The sequence below is a fragment of the Bactrocera oleae genome, chromosome 4, assembly GCF_042242935.1.
Source record: "Bactrocera oleae isolate idBacOlea1 chromosome 4, idBacOlea1, whole genome shotgun sequence".
Lineage (NCBI taxonomy): Eukaryota > Metazoa > Arthropoda > Insecta > Diptera > Tephritidae > Bactrocera > Bactrocera oleae.
Window position 1 is genome coordinate 52,736,133 of NC_091538.1, and position 27,413 is coordinate 52,763,545.

A 27,413-nucleotide genomic window follows, 5' to 3' on the forward strand; every position below is an offset into this window, starting at 1 on the left:
TGTGGCTTGAAAAAAGACAATCTACAAGGCGGCCTTTGTTAAGTTTAAGTTAATCAAAACGATAAAAAAAAATTCCACGCATTACAGACGATTTCATAACCTAGACTCTTGAAAACTTATCCCATATTATAGTCCCAAGTCTCTGAAGCGTTCAAAATTAGTCAACACTTTCATTCAACATATTATAATAGCTTTCTTGAAATCGACACTCCTTGGAAATTTATGATTTTCTCAGTTCATTTTTGAGCTCACTACAAGGCTAGTTATGATAGTCAAACTATTTACCGTTTCTCCTGTATAAAAAAAATAGTTGTAATCTTTATTGATATAAAAGCAGACTCCATTAATAATCAATAAAATTTTAATATCAGGTCTATAACTATTGTATATTCTCTTTTTCAAAATTTGTATATTTAAGAAAATCATGTACATTCAAAGTATTTCCCATCTGAAGCCTTAACATTTTTTCATCTTTCTGGCAATTTGTAGAACCCATCCTAAAAAACTGCGCCTGCTTAATGTACAAGAATGAATCAAGCCAATTTTTGATACCTTGTTTTGATATGACTCATATTTCAGTGAGAGCGTTTTGCATCGACCGGAACAAAGCCTAGTCAGAAGGGTCAGGATCTGGCCTAAAAGGCGGGTGAGGCAAAACTTTCTAGCTGCTATTTTCCAAGTAGTTTATAACCGGTATTACAAGTACAACATATGTTAAAGGTGAGCGTTGTCATGACGAAAAATTTGTGGCTTCGTGTCTAGTGGCAAGTTCTGATCTTTGGGATTGTTATTGTTGCAAAATTAGTTACTTTTATGTAACCAACTGTAGTTGTAGTCTTAGAAGCTCATGTATAAAAATCATATATAAAAAGAAGCTTGACAATATGAATGAACCAATGTTTTTCACAATTTTAATAATGAAACTGGAGCGCGACCTAATATAAAATGTCGACATGTTTCAAAGACGTTTTGAAAGCATGCGAGAAAGTTTTTTAGTCTATAATATTTTTATGAATATATTTTGTTAAATTAACTGTATGATTGGCACCACTAAAAAGCCCTGCTTGATTTCATTTTCATTTTATCGAAAAATATTACTGTTTGTCATAAAAAGCTGAAAATAAAACGTTTCTGTGAGTTTCTGACAATTATTCATAGTATACTTTTAGGCGATGTAACCTTTACCCTGCTCAAATGGACTTTTCTATGTATATACTCACTTCTATACATATATCGTATATATTCATGTCACTTAGTCATATCGAAGTCTTGATTGCTCAAGCACTTACAAATTTATGCGCGCTCAAAGCTAATTCCTGACAAGAGCAAGCATCAAACTTCGATAGCGATACCTAAAATGACATTATAAAACACATACACAGTCGTTCACAACTTAGTACCTTTCGTAATCACCGTTTCTGTGTCACTTGCGGCTGTCAAAACGTACGAGTTTCGTGCGAAAAGTGCCACTGTCGTCCTGTCGCTCACCACCACGCTTAACCGACTTGCCGAACACATTTTGGGAATTTTCTTTCGGAGCTCTCAGTCTTCCTTGTCTATCACAATCCTATCGGTATGCAAGGTTTTGGCACTCAATGCTTTTGTGACAGTCTGGGCGGCTTAATCTAGCTTTGGGTTGTCGCTTCTATTTTTTTAGGGTTTTTTTTATTTTATTTTTTCTGTTAACAGACACATTTATCACTGTAAACGTCTGAATAGATGAGTTTTCACTTGGAATATTAGATAAGAAGCGTACACGGATCCACTTTTTATTATTTTTGCATTTTTTTTCTGAATTTATTATAAATGTTTGAGATGTGGCTTTATTTCCTTATTTTTCGGAGTTATTTAAAAGTTTCACCAAATCGTGTCACGCGTTGGGCAAACGTGAGATTTTTACTTAACTTAAGGTATGCCATAGCTTTATGATAATGTACATTTATGGTATGGTAAATTTTTATTATGAGAAATATTTCTATCTGATGTATTTGAGATAAATGAACTCCGTCACTTAGAGTGTAGCTTTTCCTATCAGATTCGTCGGTTTATATACAGACTCCCCATGGACCGAAACTACTTGAACTTTCATTGTATAATAAAGTTGAACTTGGTCTTGATATGTGGCAGCCAAAACTATATAAACAAGTAAGGAAGGGCTAAACTCGGGTGTAACCGAACACTTTATACTCTTGAAATTTGGAAGAATTAAAGCCAGATTGATTATAGACTCACTTAGCTTTGCTTCGTGCGTGATATTTATAAAAGTAATCAACCGAAATGATATATATATAATAAGAAAAAAATTTTAGTCTAAGAATCAGAAATCATTAAATTATTGATATCAATAAAGCCTTATTCATGATTCAAATTCACGGCTAAAACACATTATGCTTTAGGAAAAGTGTTTACTTAATTTCGTCACACTGTCACACACTTTTACATAAAAAATTAAAAATCAGCTGGAAATTGGGAAATCCGTACGTATAGTATATTGAGATCCGGGCAAGTCTACTTTCGAAGTCTTAGTATTTATTTATTATCTTAGTTCTTAAAATTAATGTGTTCAACGCAAACTTATGTACTCTTTCAGAGTTTAGTCATGTTGTACTATACGCTAGTGGCAAACCGAACAGGCAACTGGCATAAATCAAATATACTGGATATATAAGTTAGAGATTGACTAGGAAGCGTTTATATGACCAACGCTCTTTTATTGAATATAAATGTGCATATTTTGACAAAAGAGCGAACTTACCGATTTGTGAGGTGATGAATCGAATACCGTTACAGCGTCACCAAGCGCCCTTATAAAAGTTCTGGGCATAATTTTTCAAAATCTTTTAGCTAATAATCATTTCAAGGTGATTCAAGGTTCCACCAAGATATCCGATCCGATAAAATATTTTCTTTAAAATTCAGCTGAATTTTCGTCCGCATAAGGAATTTCGCGGAACTTTTAAATCAAGAAGTGCATACAAATGACTTAACTGAAAACATTACGAAGAATCTACACCTACAATCTTTACCTGCAAAGAATGTAACAAAAATATTACAACTCAGTTGTTTATCAAGTATTCTCAACGTAGTTACTTATTCCCATTGCGTATTTCGCCCTGACTGTGCCTCATCAAATTCATAATAATTCATTTATTACAAACTTTGAAAGTCTCTCCGCTGTTTCATTCAACAAATTTCTTGTTAACGACATTGACAAACTCACTTAAATATAAATAGCTTATTTCCGGCAGTTTGCACTGAGTATCGGCGCACAAATTTGTGCAAATTTCAACAAATGCGTGGTTGAAATGGAAACATGCAAATCCTTTTCTCATTTATTAACTATATTTTGGGCAATTTTCGGAGAGCTGTCTGTACTTCGAAACTCATAAATATAAATTAATATTTTTATGTGTCTAAATTACTTATTGGCAACCTAAATTCATACTTAAATTTTATTGAAAAATAATTTTATAGCATGTTATTGCACACTTTCGCTTTAAGATGGAAAGTTTAATAATGACATAAAATTTTAGTAGTTATGGATATATACATACATGTATATATATATTTTTTTTATATACTTATGTATATTTCTGTATATATATAAACTAAATTATTATTTGTATATAAATATGTATATAAATATGTATATGTAAGTATGTGCGAGTATATAAAGAAATATAAGTTGAGTTTTAAGAGATTAGTAGAAGAAAGTTGAAAGTTCAAATATTATATGCTGATATACAAAATATTTCTGCAAGCAAGTTATTCCGTTAGTTCAATTTGGATCCAGGATCTAAACAATTTCTTCGTAAATATTACCGCTGCCTTAGAGAATAAGGTATGCCAAATTTTGTGCAGATATCTCGTCAAATAAAAAAGTTTTCCATGCAAGCGCTTGGTTATGTAAAATCGATATTTCAAAAGCTGACGAACTAGCTCGCTTATTTACAAACAGACGCACCTGGCTAAGTCGAATCAGCTCCAGATATCGGTTATTTATATATATATTTTATAGGGTCTCCCACATTTATTTCTGGGTGTTATAGAGTTCGTGGCAAATTTAATAAACTCTGTTCAGGATATTATCATTCATATGATATGATATTTCAAAATATTCTCCTTTAAGACCTACCATATACAATTTGTACTCGTGCAAGCCAATTGTCGAAGCAATTTTGCTACTCTGATTGAGGTATCCCCGTTTTGAATATTACAACCGACTTTTCAGGTGTCGAAAAACTTTCACCTCTTAATTTATTTTTAATGTACGAAAATAAAAAAATATCATTCTGTGTCAAGTTAGCACCATACGGCGAATGACTCTTCTGATTGACAAATTGTGTTGCATCCAACATGATCAAATTTTTTTACAATCAAATGTTCGTGCCATATTGAGAGTATGCCGATCCCACAAATGCCTATAGTTGTCTCAATCTCACGATAGATAACATGCGGATCTTGCAATATCAGTTTGCACACAGCATAATTTGTTTCCGGAACACCAATAATCCAACACGAATATTTTAAGTTACTGTACACAACTTAAATATTGCTCGTATGTCAAAACGTTCTGAGTATGTCTAGCATCAAAAATGTCAAACTTTACGGTAGAATTGTGAGTTAAGAGATTGAAATAAAAGGGTTGTCAATTGCCGAAATATAAGAGTCAAATTACGTATAATAAAGCACTCGACTTGTGGCCGACTATCTCTAAGGTTCCCTTAACTGATCAAATGACCGTCCTAAGGAATATAAGGGCAATATCTGTGAAATTTTAAAAAAAATTTAAAGATAATTTTTTACATAATACAATAATGGTTGTAATCAGTATATATTACCTGTGGATTCTCTTACATCTCTAAAAAATATTTTTCTTCTTCATATTATTTTTTTAACACTTATGCATATTGGAAGTTATGTTACATATCCCTTCAAAAGACATTGGAAGATATTATATCTCTTTCTTATATAAGTCACCAACCTCTTTATGTTTATATTGTTGCAGTCCCTAACATAATCTCTCCTCAGTTCAGTAAATTTAACATAGAGTACTAACCATTTCGTCGCAGTTAGTGGCAACCTTTTTATTCGACTTAGTTTTCTAACCACCAAGCCATTTGTTAGGGGCTAAAAGCAAAAATTAAATGGCTTGAACCGAATCTTGAGAATATGGTCAGTTCTTTCTGCACTTAGCCCTTCCAATTTATCACTATAGAGTCTTATATGACTACGCAGTATCAACGTTACAGTCTCTTCGACAGATTATTGAAACATTTATGGGCATACTACTTCCATAGAAACACTCTCTATAAAATTAAACAAGCTTTAGAAGTCGGTCTTAAATTTATTGGTTCATAAATTTGTCGGAAAGCGTAAACCATGGAATCACTTCGTAGGTATTCAAAATTTTATGCAGTTTCCCCCCATTTCTTTATTAAGTTTTAACATACTTTCCGTGGTGGGAAAATATTGTTGCACCGCTTCCAGAAATTAGAAGTGAGTTAGCTATTCTAAGGATTTGAGAGACCTCGAGGCGGTACTATTTTATAAAATTTTAGGAATCCACCGTACTGTTTGTATCGCGTTCTTCATTGCACTTAAATTAAAACCTGGAGAATAATCATCAGCTCTTGGTAAAGTATCGTTATTCCTTTTTGTACCTTCAAGTCTTCATAACCACATAATTTTCAAAAAATCAGTCAACACCTCAAGCATTTCGTAGTGCTTATAATATGTGCTTATTATATATTATTATAAACTCAAAAAATTTTAATAAGCCTCAAAATTACGGAAACATAAAAACAAAAAACAATTTAGCTGAGACAAGCTATCAGCAATAAAGACTAATGTGCCTTCAAAAATGATTGGCAACGAAATTAGCAATATTTGAGTTGATGAACTTGCAATCGCTACTTACCGAAGTCATTAAAATAAGTCATTTGCTAGTCAGTAAGTGGCAGCGGCAACAAAAAAGCAACTAGTTACAGGCTATTAAAATCATGATGGTAGCGAAATTTATGTAGCGCGCACACTTAAAATCGTTATCTTTGGACGGCATCAACAACCCTAGAGATCGTCGATGTGCCGCAGTATCATGCAATAAAAGAGTTCATTTCAATTTAAATTATTTTCGTGGCGCAATCGTCAATTAATGAACAGCACCGCAGGTGTCGTTCGTAGCCGCTGGTGGATGACGCGAAGGCGGCAAGCGCAAATAGCCAAGCACGAAAAGTTCAACAAGTTTACTCGCCGGCATTAGTATGCGCTTCCGTGTGGCTACTAAAGTTTATTTTCAGCGTTAATTGCCAATTAGCTGAGCACTTGTCCACTCTCTGCTAGCGTTTTGAGATAGTCATCCAGATGAATGCACAAAAAGCTACATATTTTCTTGTCAAGTTCGTTTGCAAGTGGTTTACATGTTAGGCGTGTAAGCACTTAAAACAACTTGTATAAGGAGGGAGGGGGTCCTTAAATGCTGTTACACTACAATGACTCTAGTGGTGTTTATTATTCTCTTTAAAATGGGTGTTACGCTTTATTGTATTTGTACTTATAGTTCGGAGTTTGTAATTTTGAAGTAGATACTACTTTTCGGCTCCTTGTTGACATTTCTTTAATAGCTGTTTAATTCAATCGTTCGTTTCAATTTGATGACTTGTTGTCGGTAGCGTTCCTCATTAACGGTTTCAGAAGCTCATAATATAGCACGCCGTTTTGATCCCATCAAATACAGCGCATTACTTTGGTGTTGGCTTTGCCGTTGATTTGGCTGATTGGCCAGCTTACAGATATGACTTACATTTAGGTTTGTCGTAATGAATCCATTTTCATCACCAGTCACAATACGATACAAAAAATACTTAATTTTGAAGCATTCACGCAGCTTTTCTGACATGCAACTCTCTCCCTTGACTTGAATCCATATGGCACCCGATTTCCTCCCTTTTGAATGTATCCGACTCATTTTTAACGCTTTGAAATGGCTGCTTTAGTATTTTTCAAACGTTTTTCGAGCTCTTCATGTGTTCGACAACCATCTTCTTCGAGTAATTTTTCCAGTTCTTTATTTTTAAACTTTTTTGGCCGTCCAGGACGTTCTTCGTGTTCGAAACTAAAATCACCATTTTTCAATCTTGCAAACCACTTCTGACATGTTTACTAGACCATGCTCATCATAAACTTCTAATCAGATAGCTTCGGCTAAAGTTTTTTTCATATTAAAGCAATGAAAAAAACTTCTCGTCTTCTCGATGAGGCGCACGAATATAGTTACATATCTAATAGTATTACCTCTTTGACCTAATAGTCACTTCATTCCATGCTTATCGATAGCAGAATATCGACTTTGGACACAAAGAGAAAATTCGCTATATTTTACAATTTTTCTTCGATCAAAGCGAAAAAGCAGCCAAAGCGGCTGAAAACATTAATTTAGTTTATGGGCCCGATACTGTAAACGAACGTGTAGCACAAAAGTGATTTGCTAGGTTCCGTTCCGGTAATTTCGATGTCAAAGATGCACCACTCGTCGGGAGGCCTGTCGTCGAAAATAGCGATAAAATCATGAAAATAGTGGAAACAGACCGTCACGTGAGCACTTATTTCATTGCTGAGGAACTAAAGATAAGCCAGAAAACCGTTTGGAACCATTTGCATAACCTTGGATTCAAAAAGAAGCTCGATGTTTGGGTGTCACACGAACTAACGCAAAAAAACATGATGGACCGAATTTCCATCTGCAATGACTGTGACTGGCGATGAAAAATGGGTCACTTATGACAACATCGAGCGCAAACGGTCGCGGTCAAAGCTCAGGGAAGCGGCCCAGATGGTGGCCAAGACCTGCTAGACGGCCAGGAAGGTTTTGCTGTGTATTTGGTGGGATGGGGAAGGAATCATCTACTGCGAGCTGCTCCCCTATGGCCAAACGCTCAATTCGGCCCTCTACTGCCACCCACCTTATAGTCCGGACCTGGCACCAAGTGATTACCAAGATCAAGAGAGGCCTGTGAAAATTGGCTCTCCGAGTTATTTGGCAATAGGGACGCAGTCTTCTACGAGAGGGGTATAATGAAGTTGGCATCTCGCTGCCAACAAGTTTACGAACAAAACGGCACATATTTGACTTAAATCGGACAAATTTACACAAAGTTATCATCTTTTGAAAAATCAATAAAAAACCGAACGAACTTTTTACTTTACCTAATATTTATACCGCGATGTTTGTAACACCCGTCGGAGACCCTTTAAAGTATGTATAGTATTAGGGTGGAGCGAAACAATTTCTAGATTATAAAATAAGAAAATTTTTGGACAAAAAAATATTGTTGGTAACACTCAGTTTTAAAGTATTTTTTTTTATTTCGTAAAAACTTTTTAATAAGTGGTTTAGAAGCTGTGGAGAGTCCTCTTTCTGGCCAATTAAAAGTTATCAACTTTTTTTGTGGTAATTATTGGAGTTTTAAAAAAAAGTCTTAAACGACAACATGCTTTCCTTAAGCGTTAAAATAAAATATGAGTCAAAAACCGTCACATTTGGTAATTTTTATATAAATGTAAAGAGCTTAAACCAAAAATAATTTTTTCTTGTCCAACAAAAATGTTAACTCGAAATTTACTTTAAGACTGAGTGTACCGCCTCTAGATGTTAAAAAAAAAAAATTTTATAATCTACAGATTTTACACTCAGGCTAAGCAAAAAAAAAAAATTTTTTTTGCGGTCGACCCTATTACATATCTACTACAAATGATCAGCATAACGAGCTGACTCGATTTAGCCATGGCCGATTGTCCGTCTGTCTGTATATACGCGGATTACGTCCTTGCCTTTGCAGAAGCTGCTCAATTGTTTTGCAAATTGAGCCTTCTTTCGACAGTCCGGAAGGGACCCGGATATTTATCTGTCCAAGGATTGTCAACTTTCACCATTCTTCGAAATTACTTCATAAATGTTTTCTGTCGCTACTACAACAACCGATCAACCTCAAGTCCTTGTGTGGAAAACTTTTTTATTTAACAAGGTATCTTTACAAAATTTGGCACAACCTGTACTCCAACCTATCGCTATAATTTCTGAAGAAATTAATCAGATCGGACAACTATAGATATAGCTGTCATACAAACTTACCGAGCGAACTCAAGTCTTTGAGGGGAGCACTTTTTTTTTTTTAGTAAAGGTATCGTCACAAAAATTTGCACATATTATTATCCTAGACATCGCCACGTTCTTTGAATAAATTATTCAGATCGGACAACTATAGAATATAGCTGTCATACAAATTGAACGATTACACATTGTAATCTTAAGCATGGCTACAATCCCCGAGTATTATTCAGGAAATAATATTTTGAATGACGTCAGCGCCGCCTACGGGGATTTGTCTTGTTAAATAGTTATTGGAAGGATTATAATATTTATTTATTTGAAATGTGTTTCAACTTGGGTATTCTAAATGATTTTATGCAGTATTGGGAGATCAGCGCCACCTATCGATCGCATATTTAATGCAAATTGCTTTGAAACCGTTTTTAAAAATATTGTTCTGTTAATATTTTGATAAATATTTTTAACCTTTCGGTAGCTCCATTAGTTAAATTAGTCTATAACTTTGAGGCTAGTCGATTATTTAGTATTTCCGATGTATATCGGGATACGTTGATAATGCACATCGCCAAAAAAAAAGAATTAATAACTAAAGTTTTGTTGCGAAATAAGTCGCCCAAAATATTTGGCTTACCATCTCCTTATGGTTCAAAGTATTCAAGATAGTGTAATTTCACGAAAATATATGTACATTCTTGTAGATCTAACAGCTTAACATTTAATAAGAATACGGCTTTGCAACGTTCAAAATACAATTACAGGCACTACATACAACAATTCACAAATGTTACGCATACGTCGTGTGTACCTGCAATGCGACGTAGCACTAAATAGGATATATACTTATATATCAACAGTAAACTCAATTAACAAGAATGACCCGTGTTGCTGCTAACCATCGTAGACCAGCGTAATACTCAGTCGCATAATTGACTGCCAGAGCACACGTTTGCACCGATTCGTAACTGTTAAGCTGTTGTGTGACCTTGAGATTTGTGTTGCTGACCACAATTGACGCCAAAGTGTATTTAAAAATCACTATGTTCACAACACAAAAGCAACAAAGCAAAGTAGGAATGCTTGTAATCACGAACAATAACATGAAAAGAATTGGAAAGCACACACAAATACACACACATCCACAAATAAGTTGGTTTCACTTTACGCAGATAATGCAAACAAAAGTGAGAAAAGTAATAAACTTTTTCACAATTTCCAAAGCCGCCAACAATGCTTGGTCTGCATTTTGATTATATTTGCCCAGCAGCTGACAGACAGACGTGCTAACATGCTAGCATAGTGTGTGTGTATGCCACACTTATATTAATGTTGTTGTTTGTAGTGTTGTTTGTGTTGGCTTATATTGTAATGCAGCGAATGTTATTTCTTATTTTAAACTTTTAGTCTGCCTGGCTTTTTACACGCTTTATATTCTTTTGTAACTATTTACTTATATACATATATATATATATACTAGTTTTTAGTTCAAAAGCACTCATCTCGCATGTGCCACAACAGAGTTTCATCTGCAACACTACATATGCAATTACAAATATTTATATATTTTATTTTTGACTTATATATATGTATAAGCAAATATATTCTCAAAATATATTAGCTATATGCTTATACCATACATTATATATTACCAAGTTTTGCTATGCCACAGAACACTTCCTTATATGTAGGTAGTGCTTACTTTCCATCTACACACACCTAAAAGTAGGCTACTAAACAAATCTTGCAATTTCATATATGTGTGGGTGTGTGCGTAAATTATATTCGAATTTGTGTACGTGAACTGGTTTATGTGCTTTGTTAACTTTCAGTTCTTATCTTGTCTATGTGTTTGTAAGCGACCACGTGGTATCGGCCTCTTTGTTGTCTACGCTTATTCGCGCTCTCTCTTTTGTGCTACGTGCTCCCACAACAATTCTCTAAAACTTTTGCTCGGTTTGCATAAGCTCTCACTTAACAGCGCGCTCTATTCAGCAGACAGTATTGCCGGCCTCAAATCGCTATAATAAATTCTTGAAAATTTGTAACAATTTAAAAGTTATGCTTTATGTGTAGTTTTAGAGTAATTGTTGGCATGTTTTTTCCATAAAGATTTTAGTGTTCAAGTTGTGTTTATTATTTCCGATAGAATCACGATTATGAAATCGTTGAAAATGTTGTAAAAGTATTTTTTGGGGAGTCATCTTTATCTCACGAATACAATTATTTGATTGGCAGAAAGCATTCAGTCAAAGTCGTGAATTCATCGAAAACTTGGCTCATGTGAGTCGACCTTTGTTAATGATGTTAACATCAAAAAAGTTAAGGAAATAGTGCTTGAAAATCGCCACGTTGGCATTAGAGAGATAGTAGAGGCTCTCCACAACTCCTATAGGTGAGGTAAGGTTAGTCTAGTAGGCTCATAAGCCACGTATAGACCAGTTTTGGACATCTCTTATAGACCGACTCAACATTTTGGTTAATATTTTGGGTACGAAGCGTTTCAAAGCTTTATGTACCAAATAACTTAAATCTTTTGCAAAAAAAAAAAGCTTGATAACGTAGCGAAGAACCCTTGATTCAAGAAACGCTTCATTACTGGTGACGAGACATAAGTTAATGAGCGCGTCTAACCAACAATCTAGCGAATGGCCGAAACCGATAAAATCGCGCCTAATTCGTTCAAAAATTTAGGTAATGCCAGTCGTTTTTTTTTACTACCGTTAGATGGTTTACCCCAAATTCATTCCACAAGTTCAGTGGCCAATAGAGAATACCATTTGGCCGGTTTGGGGCATCTACGTGAAGAAATTTGTTGTAAAAGACAGGATTTGTGGGTGGAAAATTCATGTATTTTTCAACCCGACAAAGCGCCGTCATATGCTTGCATGACTGCGATTGACTTTTTGGTTAAACACGAAACAAGTGTTATCGCTCAGCCACCGCCAGATTTGGCTCCTTCTGATTTTTTCTGTTTTCGAAGCTGAGAAATGCGCTCCGGGAAACGCGGCTTGAGTCCATTGCAGCCATTAAAGTCATTCGTTGAAGAGATCCAAATCATCAAGCGTTTTATAGAAAGGCAAGACACCCAGCTAGAAATAAAATTAGTTGAACACGAGTAATTTTTAAACAATAAATTTTATAGATCAGTTACTAGAACTTTTCTGATATTTCTTCCAAAATTTGCATCGATAATTGGTTTCGGAATATATAAAAATTTAAAATGTACCGCTAAATAGTTTAATGGTTATTGTTATTATCTTTCTTCTAAATTATAAAATACAAAAAAAATATATATATATATTTCTTTATTTAACTTAGAGTTACAGTCGCTTTTTTGCATTAAAATAATTGCAAATATTATAATACAACTTAATTTAATGATTTATTAGAGCAAACCCAAACACACATACAACACCACTTCTTGCTCTATTTAGAAGTTAACTCTTTCCTCATTATTATTATATTTACTTCTTCCTTCGATTTTACGTTTTAATATATTATATTTTATACGACATACTTTTAATAACATTATTTATGTTTGCTCTCTCAAAAGCTCGCTCCGAGCTAACACATCTCATATCTTTCATTGTGCTTATGACCTTACCTTTAACTTTTCCCCCTTTCCCTTCGTTTTTACTGCTTTTCTTGACTGGAAATTCGATTTTGTTTATCATCGGAAATGCAACAGATGGCGTCGTTTTGCGAGATGACATCTTTACATCGAAATAATAATAATAAAAAAAAATTCTGAAGTAAAAATTTGTATTTTTAACAAAAAAAAAAACAAAAATAGAATAGAAATGATGACCAGAAACCAGCGCGATTAGTTTATTTAAGTTTAATAAAATTAGTTTTTGTGTAAATTCAAGGCGTAAATTCCATAACCAAATCTCTCAGCCTCTTCTTCTTACTAGCTAAGTGCCTTTTCCCGATCCACATGTATTCATAAAAGAAACCTTTGGTTCCAAAAATGAAGCATACATTTAGGGTTTCGATGATTTAACCTTGTATTAAGGTCAACTACTCACTTGCAAGTAAAAAAAAGCATTTTATTTAATAACTAATAAAAAAAATGCGCATTTACAAAATTTTTTGTATGTGCTTTAATAATTGGCGATTTATCTTTATCTTTAAAAAAAAATTTTATTTCCCTGTTCGCGTAACCGATCTGCAAGAGGACCTCCGTTCTCACGACAGTCAGGTTTAAGTAACTGGAAAGGACGCCGACGGAGCACTCGGTACCATTCCTCGAAATTACTACAGGAATGTTTTCTGCCCCTACAACAACAACAGAACTCCGTAAAAAGGTCTGGCGGACCTTTCGAAAACCAGAAAAAGATTTTATTATTATTATAAATAAAAATATGTAATTATTTTAATTCACAAGATGATATGATCCTTTAAGTGTAATATTTCGTCTACGAATTAAATCGAAAATATTGCTATATCAATTTTAAGGAATTAAAGAAATAAATTTCCCAGAAGCAATTTTTCGTATTCATATTCTAGTTGCAGGTAGAAATATTCTTCACATAATAAGTTTCTCTCATATTCTGAGTGGTTCGACTATGCACCTGGTCGAGCGTCGAATGCACCGGAAATATAATATTATTTTTAATGTTTATATAGCTCCGGTTAAAAAATATTTTTTTTTGTTATTGAGCTGCATCGATCTAAAAGCCTTTTGGTTAAATGCTTAGAAAACTCCCTATAATCTTCATCAATCACCATTGAATCACATTGAAATATATATTAAACTAAATATTTGATCGAAAATTACTACGAAGAGCAAACTCTTTACCATTTCCATTATGATAAGGGTAACTCGGTTTGCACAGTTCAAATATATTCTTGATTGAAGATGATTTTTACTTTGGACTCCCAAAAAAAAATCATCTTACTGTAATATTATATTGCAAGACTTCTTACTTAACGCCTGCTTTGAAGAAAACTGGCTATTAGCGAATTTATTAGTGATTTTAAGAGTTGGGATTAATGCTGAGACGGAGTGAAGCGAGCCGCGTTTGATTTGATCTATTATTTTCTACTTCTTTTTGAAAACTATTACTTAGAAAATACGAGTTTTTGTGCTCTGATTTCTAAAGGTAGTATTTTGAAAGTCGTTTTGCTCAATTTTCAAAACAACTTCAATATTTTGTTCAATTAAGCTCGTATGGTATTGAATTTCTCTTTATTATATCGTGAAAGAAGTTTGGAATGGGTTCAAATCTTGACTAAGCCAGTTCAAAATTTTAATAAATAATTTTTATAAATTATTTTTCTTTCTTAACGTTCAGCTCTTTTTAATATACTCTAAAGAATTTTTCATAAAAAATGTAGCAGCTATTCAAAGGTAGCTTTAGACGTACATATAGTTTTTTCTAGCTATCACGGTTTAGCATAAACACAAACCAGAAATAGAAAATGATGAACCGACCAATATTGGAGCGCCTTAAAGGATTTATTCTACTTATAATTCATTTTAAAACGCTAACATGCGAACATTTTTACTAAAGCGTTATTGCCATTTATGAAATTCAAAAAGTCGATTGCTTTTGACATATATAGCGAATCTGCAGATATTTGAGAATATTCTTCGTTTCGGTAATATCAGCGTATTAATATACATTTTTATTTATTCACTAGTGCAATCAGCTTCCATATTTTTTAACGCATTTTTCTCGAATCGCTGTTTTTTCGACTCAGTCAGCAAAGACTTGACCAATCGGCTTAAAGTTTTCACACGATTCTCTTAGATATATTTGTAAATTATCAAAGAAATAAGATTTTTAATAATTATTTCGATTTTTCAAGTCACTCTGAATTATACATTTTTTCATAGAAAGCGATTTTTGGAGCCGCCATTGACAAAATGTTGACAAGTTCTTCGACCACTGGTTATATTCATTTATAGTAATAGCATGTTTTTTTCGGTTTTGGGTTTGATCTAATTTTAAGCAAAAACCTTTATCTCGCAACCAGATACTTTTTTTCGAAGGTCGCCTTGAAGATCGACTAAGTCACTAAAGGAATCCAAAAATTTTCAAAATGAATCGCCAATCACTAAATTAGATTAATAAATATAGATAAATTCTGTAAATAAAATATGAAATAAAATGTGAAAATAATCCACAAAAAAGTAAAAAGTATTCTGACGCCAGAAATTATGCTGACTTATTTAAGAGTTCAATGTCCTTTGTTCCTACCCACACATATATACAACTATATGTTGAGCGACTAAATGCATACTGTCTCCTCTTTGATATATGAATGTATATGTGTACAAATATGTCAGCTGCTATGAATATATGCCCATACATTTCAATAATAAATACACTTGAGTCTCTGACATGTCAACTCTTCGGCAATTTACTATTTCTCTCCCCGAACCCCACTAATTTCTGCAGACGTTTTCTGCAACCCAACCAATTTGCTTAGACTCTGCCATGCAGAGGAGCTGTGTGTGTTAAATGGCAGCAAACCAAGCGCAATCTGTGTTTTTTGCTCGCCTAGAGATTGTCTGCATTTGTCAGTATATGTGCGTGCGTTTGTGTGTGTGTGAGTGACGAGCTGTTTCCCACTGAGTTATGCTAAAGAGATTTGCTTGAATATTGAATGAGTTGGTTGAAGCGTGAAAGTGGAAATGCGGAAAAGTGTGCTGGCGATAAAGTGTTGGTTGTGGTAAAGTTGTGAATGTACACAGACACACACTCATATATATATATTCATATTTATGTATAGATGTGCCTGAGAAAGTCACTGCCGAGTAGCTGTCACCGATACGGGCACTTTGGTGCGATTAGCCATCCTTGTCAATACACACACACATACATACACCTACAAAAATGCATTCACACTTTCACACACAAACACATACACTGTCTGCCTTTGATGCTAATCGCAAAATGCAGATGTAAAGTGGAAAGTTATTGTCTTGCCAGGCAGCTGCTATGCGCAATGTCTGTGCATGTGTGTGTGTATTAGTATGTCTGTATTAGTATGCATATATGTATTTGTGTGCATCCTTTTTAGCTATTGACAGCAGCAGACATTGATTATTGTTACACGCTGCTCGCCTTTCGTGCAAGCCTTCTTAAATTCGCACTGACTTTCCATAGCGCCAACTTACAGCGTCGCAGCCTTGCCACCTCGCTGCTGTGAATTTATTAGCCTTGTTGTTCGGTTAGTTTCTGCTGATGTTCCCTTCAGCGACTTTGGCTCGCATAAAATATGCTCTACTGTTTGTGCTATTAAGTTGTTATTGCTTTTGTTACTTTTGTTGTTTTGTTATTGTTGTTGCTATTGCTGTAGCGGCTGTTGGCAACAAACCTATTTGAAATTCATGAAGTGCGTAGATAAATGTCATTGCCAGCTCAGCAGCGCGCTGTGTAGGGTATTTCCGTGGTGAGAGCAGTTGGAGGGGAGGTTGGTGCACTGCGACCCGGAGTTTGGCATTTAAAGTGGCTTAGGCAATTCGTTTATGGTCGTTGAAGTGAGTTATTGTGTGTACAGCCGCATTCATACACGCATATGCCCGCATACCGTTTGAAGAGGCCAATTTATATTTGCCTCGAAAAATATGTCCTGAATTATATTTAGAATTTCCTGCAAATGGTTTGTGCTGCATTTGGCTTATTCAGCGGTACGAAAGTGCGATTTCGCGGCGTAGTGTGGCGCAGAATGGTGAAGCTACTCAAAAGTACTCGAAACATGTAGAAATATTATGAGTGAAAGTAACCGCATTTAAAGCATTTGGCACTAACTGAGTAGCCATTGAAATTACTTATTTACATTACAAAAATTATCTTTTTCATAAGCATTACTTATTACCGAATATTTAAATGATTTATAGTCATCCAAAAACCCTCAACGTAACTTCTGAGTACTCGATATTCTTTAGATACATGCAATACCGCTTCAGTTGACAAATTTTTTACCTAAAGTACTCACAAATCATTTAAAATATTTAGATATGTTTAAAAGTACTCAGTTATTATTTAATTGAGGTAGATTTTTTCAATCGATTTATTAAAAAATAATTTGAATATTAAATTCTTAATTGATTTGATTTAGAAAATCTGGTTAACCCGGATAATTTATTAAAAAATTATTTGAATATAAAATTCTTAATATAGAGTACATTTTCGAATTATTTTTTACTCATGTTGAAATACTCATTACTCAGTTTTTACTTCTCCAGATTCGATTATCAGCTCTAAGTAATCGCTTTTAAGTAATTGTCACGGAAAATCGTCAAATATTCGTAACAGTAAGTATTCAGGAGTACTTACTATAACCGCAACTTTTAAATGTATAGTAACTCTTTCCTTAATTTAATCCCTATCGATTCAAAGTGCGCTATATTAACATGTCTATTCTAAAGAACTGACTACTAATGGTACTCAGTGTCTATTACCAAGTACTCATTAAATATTCGTAGTCCATCGGCTGCTCCAAATCTGCTAACTGTAAACGAAAATATTTTCGAAAGACATTTCAAATACTTAAGAACTCAAGCAGTTGCTTAAATGCAGAATACTCGAAACTAGTTACTCCCAGAGAAGTTTATATAATACTATTCCTGGGCATCTGTATCATCTCCAAATCGTTTCAGACTTTAATTGTAAAGCAAGACAATTTCAAACTACTCAGTGGCGAATCTCTTAATTATTATTCAAAGTAGTCAGTTTTGTTTGCAGTACTCATTGATGATTCAAATCTAAAAACACAACTAGAAATATTAAATATTGATGCAGTTTGACTCACAATTACTTAAAATCAAGTATCTTAATTTTCATAAGCTGTTCATGACTTTTTAAAAATAATTCAATATACTCAAATGTATACAGTGATGAGCTGTTAACTTAAAATTTTACAATAAAAAATTTCATATACTCAAAAGTACTCAATATGAGTATTAGTAATGATTCATAAGCTTTTCAAGATTTTTTGAAAATAATTTCACATACTCAAAAGTACCAATTGATGACCCATAATACGCAAAGTCTACTATGAGTATTAATTTTGATGCGATTTGGCTCATAAAAATTATTTGAGATCTGGTAACTTATTTTCATAAATTTTTCAAGACTCAAAAATACTCACTGATAACTCAGAATACGCAACGCCTGTTATGAGTATATAATTTTAATGTTGTTTGACTTAGAAAAATATTTAAGATCAGGTATCCTAATTTTCATAAACTTTTCTTAATTTTGTAGTAAAAAATTGTATATGCTCAAAAGCACAGATTTTGAAAAGGTTATAACAAAAAATGAAGAATAATTCTAGTATATAGTCACGGGTTCAAATATTATTCTAATTTGAATAAAAATTTTAGTTACTGAAGTACTCAAAATACTCACTTTATTGCTACACTTCTCATGTGGCGTATAACATTTGAACTCACACAACTATACCAAAAAACTTACTAATCTATATCCGTTTGGCACTATACTGCCTATGTATTTTTATACCAGGATATCAATGCATATTTCTTTGTATATAATATAATATATTTTGTTTATAAATATTGTATTTATTTATATATTTTTACATATTTATACTTCTGCCAGCTTGTTGTGTTTTTTGTCGCTTGGCCTTGTCATCGCTTTAGTTTTAGGGTACTTTTGACCTGCTATTTTTTTGTTCGCTGTCATCATACTACGGTCAGAAGCTGTGCAAAATTTAATAACGGTTGGTTGATTAACATTTTAAATGTTTTAGTTTTGATTTATTTATGAAATTGGCAATATTGAGGTGGTATTGATTTTTTAGGTATTGTGTATTTTTATGAGAGAAATGTGCTATGGATTTATGGATTAAAATGTGGACTATACTCGTATATAGATTAATGTGTTTGTATATAGTACATAAAAATATATAAATAAATGAATAAATATATTGATGAAATTGAAATCATCTTAGTTTCAAGTTACACTATACTCCATTTTGCAATAATATATATATATATATATTAGAGGGGACCAAAAATTACTAAAAATAACTTCAGGTCAAGTTTGAGCATCTATTGTTAATTATTGTTTAACAGGTTTTGTTTAGTTTTTATATAAATAAGGCAAGCATGTTTTCTTATTTTGCTTGGATATTTAATGTATTTGAACAAATACTTATAGTGCAAATGAAAGCATATTCTTGTAGATAATTCAACGGTCTAAAAAAAGGTGCAAAAGGTTTTTCTGCTAGGTCGACTTGCTCAAAAATTATTCTAAGTCAAAATTCAACATTAAATCGTAGCAGATAATTTTTAAAATTTTTTAGATTATTTAGCAAAATAATGTCTAAAAATCATAAAGTATCTTATTTTTGCAGAATTTAGTTGCTTTCATTCGATAAATTCTTAAAAGTTTTATTTTTTTGCACAACTCAAAAAAAGTGTTTAAAATACATTTTATATTAACATAGTTTGAAGTATTAAAAATATTAAAAATTATAATATATATGTTGCATATACATTATTTATATATTATACATATTCATATACATACATATTTGAAAGCCATTTGCATTATATAATTGACTTTCTCGCTGTAAACAAAGTTGTTCGAAATTTACACTTCGCTGTCTAATTGAGTGTGAAAATTTTCCAAACCCCCCTTGGCGTATGAGCAACAATGAAACATTCAATTGCACTTAAGAACTGGTAAGCTGTTGTGAAGATTTTGAGGCGCATAAAAATGCAGTTGTATGTAGGTTTTAAACTTGAAAGTTTGACACTTGAAAAGTTTGTGCTCAGTGTAATGCATCATTAATGGGTTTTAAGCATACATACATACTAACACATATATATTTATACATATGTACATACTATACAAATGTATATGAAAAGTACTGATCGTATGTTGTGCGAATTTCTAGTTTTCTAGAATTGCCTTCAGGCTTATAAGAAGCCTTTAACCCCTTTGTGGTAGTTAAAAGTGGTCCACGTATCATGACTTGTGTAACATACTGTGTTTATTTATGCAATTTGTTTCGCTGTTAATTAATCATATAACAGCTATAATAACAATTAACACCTTGTTGTTTTAGAATTATTGACTTTTTTATGTTTGTTATGACTAATTACAGTGCTGGCCATATAAATGGTGCTAGTTAAAATAATTTTTTTTACAATAATTTTTAATTTTTTTAAACTTATTTTAGCAACCTCAGACTAAAAAAAAACAAGCAATTCGCGCTCTTAGCTTTTTATGGAATCGAATACATATAAATATATACATTGTTGTGATTTTTTGATTACCATTGTAGCAAAAATATTATTTTCAGCTAAAATTGCTTGTGAAATTATTTATTTTACTTCTTTTCATGCATAAAGTTGCCACTCTTCAGGAAAATAAAAACAAAGAACTTTAAAACATACCGTTAATTTTAAAGAGTTATCATATCAAAAACTTTGAAAACAGGACATTTACGCATACAATAACATATTAAATAAATTTTTCAAATACAATAAAAATTTTAAAAAAATGGAAATATTATGTATATTTAGATTTTTATTGTTTGAAATATAATAGTTAAATTTGTTTTTGCTTTCTCAATATGCACAAAACGCAGCAAAATTTTTAAAAATAAATTGTCTTAAAAATATATTCTGGCAACTCTCTTCCAAATATTTTTTTTAATTGACAGCAATATGCTGCTCATAATCGCTTTAATTTGACGAAAAAAATTAATTCTAATATTTTTGATCAGTGGTTGGCATTATCAAGGGTTGCCACTATATTAAATATTTATTTACCTGTTTATAATAATATTTTAAATATATACATATATTATATTTGGCTTTTCCGTATTTAACTAGCTAATGAAATGTGTAGTATGTTTGCCATACTTTTTGAAACTCATTTTGTAATAATTGGCATTTCTGTAGTGAATAAATATTTTTTGTATTTAAAAATCTCTTTTTTTTCTGATTTTAATAATTTTTAGTTAACTCTACATTTTTCGAGAGTAGTCTTACGACTCTAACTAAAATTATGAATTTGCTTCGGGCTGGCAACTTCTTTAAGTACATGTATTAATTTGCAGTGTTTTACTTAGCAATGTGATTTAAGAAAGCATTTTCTAACTGTTTTATTTAATCTATATTTTATTTAGATTTAACAATAGGTGGCAATACTTTATTGCTTTATTTTAATTTTAAAGTAAATTTTGGCTGACATTAACACAAAACTGCATATTTTATTAACTTTTGCAATGAACTTTGTCAGCAGTTGGTGAATAAAACTTAACTTCAACTAATTTGAGATAAATGACTATTATAATATCTCTATTTTTGGTTAAAATATAAAATAGTTTTCCGGCATATTTTTACACTTTGATCAGTACTTAGTCTCATATATTTTCTTTCAAAATTGATTGCATTATTAATATGCCAGCAGCTGTATTTGCTTCTTTTAATGCATGCACTATTCCGTTATCTAACTGTTCTTTCGCCAACATATTTTCCATTTATCAATATACCCTCACTCCCGGCCACGTGTCCATAGTGTTGGTCAACTGTTTTTTATTGTTTCTATTTGATGTTGTTGTTAGTTGTCATTCTCAGCCATAAATAAGTCATAACATTGTTGTTGTTGACTTCAATGCTGCAGTGTGCCGGTACAGTTTGTTATTTTTTTCTTTGTTTTTGCTATTGCAGTGACACACTACTTGTCAGTCACTCAGCGTTTACATGCTTAGTTGGAGCCACTTTCCGCTCCACTGAGCGCCGCTTGAACGAGTGGATGCGGAGGGTTTCAAAAGACTTACCTGCACTGGCAATGTGTGTGTGCTAATGTGTGTGCAAATGCATATAACTGTATGTAGTTATGCATTCATTAATTACTCTATTCTCACAAGTACACACTCAAGTGGCGGTAAAGTTGATTTAAACCATTTCACACCGTCTTTTATGTTCGGCCCAAGGGGTGTGCGGTCGTTTTCACCATTTTGCGCAGGTATGCTAATGACCTAAACGTTTCGTTTTGTAATTAAATAATTGGAGTGTTTGTTTGTTTGCTGCTGGAAATGTCTTAATTAGCTGCTAAGTGTGATTTCACACGCGTAGATTTATTGTTATTGCTTTCAATTTGAAATGCTTTAAATTTGCAAGTTGTTGTCAAGGTCAGGAATAAGGTAAACTATGAGATGCTGGAAAATAGAATTATTGCATTAAGATTAATATGGTGCGCTATGCCTCGTGCCGGATACATATATACATATGGCCATATTGTCACGCAATAACTATATCTACAGGTCCTTTGCTTTACCAGATGTGCATTTCAGTTAAATTCAAGCCGAAGTATTCGTCAGACAGGGCTAGAGCCAATGCTTTTTGCGAAGATTAATGGATATGTGATATCTATATTTGATACCTCATCCAGTCCCTTGCACTTCAAACTCCTAGAGATCTAAGCCGAGTTCTGGATAAGGCTGGACAGAATCAGAGGAGGTGTTCTAACATCTCTCCTATGCCTACTGTCCTGTACATTCTTGTGCTATCATTAATAATAAAAGCATGCGTATTTCCCTTCTGTTCCCTTGCACATGTGATGGCGATCCAGCATGTCTTTGAAGCCTTCTATCTCACTCTGATCCGTCTGTCAACCTTTTCGAAAATTGCCTTGTGTATTGTTTTTAGTAACTTGCGTATTTCAGGAACTAACTCGGCAGCCAAGCGAATAGCACTTGTGGCAATCTCATCGACTATTTCGCTTCCCGGATATCGCTTATTGGTGTATTATCCTTCGAGTGTTATTAAGATTAAACTAAGCTAAAGGTAAAAAGTTTAAACTCAAATCATTAATTACATGTAATAATTTTAGCTTTCATACCATTTTTTTACCCCCTATCGACCTTTAAAACGGCAGTAACTCGAAACTAGGTATACGACTTCGATGAGTTTTATTATAGCGGTGCCCAAATGTAGGCAACGTGTCACATAAATTATTATTGCTGCAAATGGTTCAACTAAATATTCTTAAAAAAATATTTGCTTTAGATGAACAAAATCTTTAAAAATCTTTTCTGAAATATCGTTAATAGTGTGCGACTTTGATAAGCTATTTCATATAAGCACCTAAATGTAGGCAACATATCATAACATCGATTATTTTTCTTTAATATACAACTTAATAATGGTTATAATTTGTGTTTAGATAAATCTTAGCTTTGACTGATCAAAAACTTTAAAGATTTGTTCTATCGTGAATTAGTATACACACTAAACTTATGTTATACTCAATATCGAATTAGATATGCGAATTCGATAAGTTATATTGGATAAAATTTGGGCTACATGTCAATTGATATGGGGTTGCTTTATAAAAGAAAATCAAAATGTTGCAAGGAATTAAAATTATGTATTACACTTTTTATTCGTTTACCGTCGGAAAATTTGTATTGTTGTTATATAGGGTTTATTAAGTCTGTCACGATCTCTTATACCCAAAACGAAACATTAGAGACCCTATAAATTATAAAAATGTTCAGTGTGACGTGCTGAGTTGATTCAGTATGTCCGTCTGTCTGTCTGTATATAGGCGAACTAGTCCCTCAGTTTTTGAGATATCATCCTGAAATTCTGCACCCGTTCTTTTCTCACCAAGAAGTTGCTCATTTGTCGGAACTGCCGATATCAAACAACTAAAGCATATAGCTGCCATAAAATGATTTAATTCTCAGGAGTTTGCTCGTCGATTGTCTGAATGAAGATATTTATAAAGTAGATAATCCTTCGTCTATCCGCTATATAACTTTGCAAGACTTCTTCTACGATGCAAGGCATATTAAGGAAGCTTGCGCATTACCTTAATTTTAAACTTTAGTAATACTCCGCATACTAACAAAGTACTAAAGTTCTAAAACACTTAACATAGAATCCACACAGCTATATTTTGAAAATAAGAGAGCTCATTTGCGCAAACTCTCTTACCCTTAGAAGCAAAAAAGCTTACAGAAAGCTTTCAATGCGGTCATGTATAAAACATGTAGAACAAATTTTCTAACAGCGCAAAGGACCTTCGCACCTAAGAGGAGTTAACATAACGTAATATGAAGACATGCAGTCCATATTCTGCGCTGTTAGTTAACATATCGGACAACAGCGGCCGTTAACAGTAAGCTCTCACCGGCAAAACCGAACAATTGCAACACCACCTCTAAGCAGATTGCAACCGCGAACGTGCGACTGTTGGCTGCTGGCTGTTGGCGGTGCGCATGGCGCGGAGCCTGGCGCGTCTGTCGCAGCCTTAGCCACAGTCAAAGCCACGACTATTGCCGTTACCAACCGTGTGTGCCGCTTACAAGACACTTTCAGCTTACACAGCAAACGTAATCGGAAGAATAATAATAAGAAGAGGAACAACAATAAAAAAGTTACCGAAAAAACAAAAACAGCAATTCACTTACAACAAAACGAGCGTACGAAGCAGCGCACGAACTAACTTACGAATCTGCTGCCAAGTCAACGAATCGTGAAAAAGCCGAAGCGTAAATTGTTTGTGTCACATTGTGTCCGTGGAGTCGGAGTCAGTTTGTTTTTATACGTGGTCCACAGAACATGTGAGTCTCGTTGTAACGGACTAGAGCGGATAACGACGCGCGCTACTTAAACGCAATTACGCTGTTACGCCGTTACGTGTTAACCCCCCTCGAAAAATTCTAATTAAATTTGCGAGTACCGTTAGAGGAAAAAAAACGCGTCGAAATTGATGACGATCGCTCAGTGTGACGACAAGTTAACGGGTTTTCTAGTGTATGCAAGCGAGCGTGCGTGCCTGCGTGTGTGTGTAACGTGTGAGCGGTGGTCGGACATTTGACGGGTTAACGGATTTCGGTGTGGACATTAGTGAAGCGTGAACGGTGAACGGCGAACGGAAGAAAGGCTTGCGAAGCAAATGCAAACGGAAGTGGAAGTGAGAGCGCGCAGTCGAATGTGATTAAGTAGAGAAAGCGGGGCGGGGACGTGTGCAGTGTCAGCAGAACAGCTTAAATTAAGTGAGACCCCCACACACACACTCATACATATATATATAATAGGTGGGCACGATTCGTTAACTGGCATTTGAATGCGGCTGTGGTTGCTGGAATCTTTTTGTGTGAAGAAGCAAAACAACAACAAATAATAAAAGTGCTACAAATTTAGTTTTGAAGTGTGTGCGAGTAACGAAAATTTTAATTTACAAACCAAAAAAAAACAATTAAATTAATTTACACTAAAATTATAGAAATTTAATATTTATGTAATAAGCAATAATAATAAAATATATATAACATATATATATATACATTTCTGCAATTTCCATAAAAATACTTTGTATATATCATACTAGTCCATCAGACCGCTGTAAAACTTATGAAATTCAATAAAAATATAACTGTAAAAAAATAAAAAATAAATTGCATCCTGTGCTATAAATTTTATAAACATCACATATATGTATATATGCAAAACCTTCTTAAAAAATACCGTTAGTTACGTCCATAACTACTTTAATATGAATTTTGATAAATATGCTAGTTTGCTGGTGAACTGTATATAATATGCACCGTTTTTCGGGGAATTTGTAAATTATTGCTAAGCAGGACTGAAATTAGGGAATTTATTAAGCACGAATCAAACAAAGTTTGGGTAAGAATTAAAAAATGGTGGTCAAAGCATTGCTAAAAAAGCAAATTTTTATGATTCGTTTAAATAATTTCAAAATTTAATTTAATTAAAATAATAAAAAAAGTTTATAATCAATTAATTAATATCGTACAAAAATATATAACATAATAATAATTTTTCATGAAATTAATTTCTCAAAAAGAAGTAATATAATAATTTTTAATAATACCTCAAATTGAAGGCCAATTTATAACGAATATAAATTCATGTAAAAAAATGTTTGATCTATTTTTTTTTTGTAAATATTTTAATATTTGTTACATTCTTAATAATGATTAAAAAAAATTTTTTTCTTACCCATTTTCATTTAATATTACTAAGTTGTTAATAAAAAAATGTTATAAAGATATATAAGACTAAATATTATATAAAAATTGGTCAAAATATTAATAAAAAAAACTTGGAGATTTCATAAACTTTTTACTTATAACTTAAAAAAAAATTAGCAAAGATATTTTATATATTTTTTTAACCCATTTTGTTTTATTATTACTAAGTTTTTAATTAAAAATCTTTTGAATATATATAAGTTTGAAAAAAATAATACTTTAGCAAAATGCAAAATTTGGAACCAATAAATGAGATAATATATATAAATGCATATCCCTTATCTTGAGTAAATTAGTACAAAAATTAAAATTTTCGAATAAAAAATAAAGAAATAAAAATCAATAATAAATATTTCGATGAACCCAAGCATAAATGAAAACATTTTTGAATTGTAAAAAAAAACAATATTTTCTAATGCAATAAACATAAACATTAAAATGATATTTAGGTATTTAATAAAGATTTCGTGAGATACTTTTACTCTCCTATTTTAAAATATAATAATTAAAAATAAATATAAAAAAGAGTGAATGAAATGACAAACATTAAATCAGTCAACACCAACTAAACATAATAAAAATAACTGAGTGTGTAATAAACTTAAATAAAACTAATAAATGATATTAAATTAATAAATAAAAAGTAATAAAACCAATAAAAGTAAAGGACAAAATTGTTTTTTATAAAATAATAAAAATTATTTCCAAGTCAAAACTTGTTTCCGATTTTTCCATATTTATGGTAGCTATAATTATCCGATCTGAACAATTTCATCGGAGATTGCGTTATTGTTTTAGACAATAACTGCTGTCAAATTTCGTAAAGATATCTCGTCAAATAAAAAAAGTTTTTTATTCAAGCACTTAATTCCAATCGTTCAGTTTATATGACAGCTATACGTTAAAATGGTACGATATCGGCGGTTCCGACAACTGAGCAGCTTCTTGAGGTGAAAAAAATGTGTGCAAAGATTCAAATCGATATCTCAAAAACTGGGGGACTGGTTCGTGTATATACAGACAGACTGACATGGTTAAATCGACTCAGCTCGTCACGCTGATCATTTATATACATATCAGATCCCAAAACCCCGCCATATCGGAGACTAATAGTTCGCCAATAATACAATATTGACGAAAGTTTATAGTAAAGGTCAAAAAAAATATAAAAATTTTTTTTTTATAGATTTTTAATAATTCGTCATGACTCTATAATAAAAATATTTTTATTTAATTTTTCGACAAAAAATTATTTTCAAGTTAAGCACTGTTTAACAAAATTAATAAGTCAGCAATATAAATGACA

At 32.7% G+C, this 27,413-nt stretch overlaps 1 protein-coding gene and 1 long non-coding RNA gene across 5 annotated transcripts in view; both read left to right on the forward strand.

Annotated features, from left to right (window-relative positions):
• LOC106623211 (potassium channel subfamily T member 2) overlaps window positions 1–27,413 on the forward strand; it is a 373,175-nt gene that overhangs the window by 8,597 nt on the left and 337,165 nt on the right. The window lies entirely within an intron of this gene.
• Window positions 24,284–27,413, forward strand: part of LOC106622162 (uncharacterized) — a 123,783-nt gene continuing 120,653 nt past the window's right edge. For 2 of the 3 annotated variants that reach the window (XR_011395906.1, XR_001330942.3), the window contains exon 1: window positions 25,454–25,739. This is a non-coding gene — a long non-coding RNA (uncharacterized lncRNA). Of the gene's footprint in view, window positions 25,261–25,453; window positions 25,740–27,413 lie in introns of those variants that run through there. The other variant, XR_011395907.1, reaches the window with a different exon arrangement.